The sequence below is a fragment of the Rhincodon typus genome, chromosome 10 (assembly GCF_021869965.1).
Source record: "Rhincodon typus isolate 14 chromosome 10, sRhiTyp1.1, whole genome shotgun sequence".
Taxonomy (NCBI): Eukaryota; Metazoa; Chordata; class Chondrichthyes; order Orectolobiformes; family Rhincodontidae; genus Rhincodon; species Rhincodon typus.
In genome coordinates, this window is record NC_063341.1 from 19,234,049 (window position 1) to 19,237,078 (window position 3,030).

Here is a 3,030-nt window from a genome sequence, read left to right on the forward strand (position 1 = left end):
ATCTCAGTCTGTTACTACCAATAGTGGTGACCATGACAGCTGTCTATCGGTCATTATAAAAACCCACCTGGTTCACTAACGTCCTTTAGGGAAGGAATTCTGCCATCCTTACTTGGTCTGGCCTACATGCAACTCCAGATACACTACACTGTGATTGACTCTGAACTGCCATCTGAAATGGCCTAGTAAGTTACGCAATTCAAGGGCAGTTAGGGATGGGAAATAAATGATGATCTAGCCACTGACACACTCAATTGATTTGTTATCACCAATCCCCAAAGCAAGGTTCCCCAATTTATCACTGTTCCAGGCAGGATACCTCAAATAATGAAGTTCCCAGGTACAGAGAGTGAACGTACTTTGCTTGGTTATTCACCCACTCCCTTGGTTGATTTCAACAGAGTTAATTTAAAAAGGGATCCCTTCTTCTGTGCATACCTTCCTTCTCGACCCAAATGAGCTTATGTTTTAAAAGGAGCCAATTTAACGAGGCTTGCTTGAATTAACAAACAGAGTGAACTTATTAATTACTGAACATAAGGAATTGTAATACAACACAAAGGTTAGAAACAAAAGGCAGGTCCAAAAGGAAAAAATGGTTAAATAAAGGTTTACAAATCAGTCTCTGAATTGTTTGTGAAGAGCAGATAGTTAAATGTTGTGGCTGTTGCAGTGTATAGTACAAATAATATTGACATTTGAGCAACCAATTTTGAGATTTTTCACCATATAGGATAATTGAAATTCTTTTGTCCTGATTTCTTTTGACTGTGGCTGACTGGCAGCACTGATTGAGTACAATCATTTCTTTACCTACGGTGCAGGGGTGTTTAAATGGCTATTCTCAAACCTGTGACCCTCATGACACATAGTCAACAGACAAGTGCAACAGGACACTGACGTTCACAGGCTGGAGTTGAAATTTGCTTTTAACCTTTGTCTGTGTGTATTCTTGAAAAGATTGGGGGGAGGTGGGATAGGGTAAAGCTTTAACACAAGTATGTCCCTCATATTGACTGATGTTTCTTTCAGTCGTCATGTTCACAGTCCGAGATACTCCCAGGAGATTATATGTTCAATATGAAGCACATTTCCTCTATTGGAAGCTTCTTTAACATCTCCTCAGGTATGACATTCCACAATCTCTCACTCTCCAGGCAGCCAATGAATTTACACCTGCAAAAAAAGAATTTGCTGGAAAAGCTCAGCAGATCTGGCAGCATCTGTGGAGAGAAATCAGAGTTCACGTTTCAGGTCAAGTGACTCTTCCTCAGTTCTGAGTTCTGCAGTTATCTTTTAGCTATTTGTCCTTTAATAAAGAAACCACATGTTGTAATTAAAGTTTGATAGGTTCAGTGTTATGAGTCATGGTTATGACACATGAAATCATAAAGACGTTTCTAGTATTCCATGCTCCAACACCTCCAAAGCACCCCCCCTCCCATACCGTAATGCAAACCTGTGTCCCACTACACTCTAAAGCAAATTTGTTTTTTCATGTGAGGTCAATGATTAGGGCTGTTGTTTTGACAATGTTAGGTGTGCGTGGTCTGTGTCACGTCATTGTCGAAGGTTTCAAACAGCATTTGCCATGATTTCAAGGTTTCCCTGTTTCTATAACCTTCTCCATCCCTACACTTTCTGAGTACTCTGAAATCTCACAATGCTGGTGTTTTCATAGAATCATAGAATGCCTACAATGTGGACCATTCAGCCCGTCAAGTGCACACAGAACCTGCGAAGAGCATCCCACCCAGACCCACCTTATCGCTGTAACCCTGCATTTCCTATGGCTAATCCACCTAGCCTGGACACGATGGACAATTTAGCATGGCCAATCCACCTAACCTGCACGTTTTTAGATTGTAGGAGGAAACCAGATCACCCAGAGGAAAACCACAGGCACGGGAAGAATGTCTGCATGGAGTTTGAACAGTCACCCGACGGTGGAATCGAACATGGGTCCCTGAGGCTGTGAGGCAGCAGTGCCATCCACTGCCATCATGACGCCCTAAGTCTTGATGACATATTTTACTACAAAACACGTATATGCAGAATGCTCAAAATGCCACTGTATCCAACAGATAGATCATGTCACAAATCATTCAACCTACCTTCATGCACCCACCGTCCCTTATAACAGATATACAGAAATCAGAGGGGCTCTGCAAAGTAATGCAAAATTTACTTGATTGTACACCTTGATCTGAAACAGTTAATGCTTAAGACAAATGTAGGCAGCTATATTATTTTATTCAGCCATACCTAGCCAGTGACACCCACTGAAGACTCACTGCATCAAGATGTAGGAGAGTCGAGTGACAATTAGAGGAAATATAGGAACAAAGCTGTCAAATTCTCTCCCATTTTCTTGCATGTTGTTGGAGAATCTGCAACAACTAACTGTGAAGCTGCAGCTCTCAGGTACCACGCACGAGAGGAAACCGGAGCACCCGGAGGAAACTCACACAGGCACCGGGAGAAAGTGCAAACTCCACACAGACCGTCACCCGAAGGTGGGATTGAACACAAGTCCCTGGTACTTTGAGGCAGCAGTGCTAACCAGTAAGCCACCATGCCAGCCCGTGTTTGGCCGTACATTCTTTCCTGTGCAATCTCGATTTCTTCATAGCCCACCATTATATTTGTGCTGTAACATGTAGTGTCTCTTAGCTCTAGGATTCCCTCCCGAAACACTTTCACTTCATTACTCCTTTAAGACACTTCTTATAACTTATACTTTCACCTATAGTAATATTTCCTTGTGTGGCCTGGTGTTAAGTGATATTTAGTAACACTCCCATGAATCTCTCTGCATGTTTTATATAACCTTATGTTCAAGAATCTATATAAATGAAAGATGATGTTGCTTCTTCTACTGACAGCATCATGACCAATGCTATGATAATTATGGGCTTTTAAACCAAAAACAGTAAATTCTGATGCATAAGACATTAAGAATTGTACACCAATTAAAACACAGCTCAGTAAAACATGTTACGTGATATTATAAGGTGTTGTACTGCATTT

At 41.4% G+C, this 3,030-nt stretch overlaps 1 non-coding gene across 1 annotated transcript; it reads right to left on the bottom strand.

Annotated features, from left to right (window-relative positions):
* Positions 1–2,301: 2,301 nt before the first annotated feature.
* LOC125484310 lies at positions 2,302–2,435 on the bottom strand. The gene has a single exon (XR_007263146.1). It is a non-coding gene; the product is annotated as a small nucleolar RNA SNORA44 (small nucleolar RNA).
* Between the last annotated feature and the right edge of the window lie 595 nt (positions 2,436–3,030).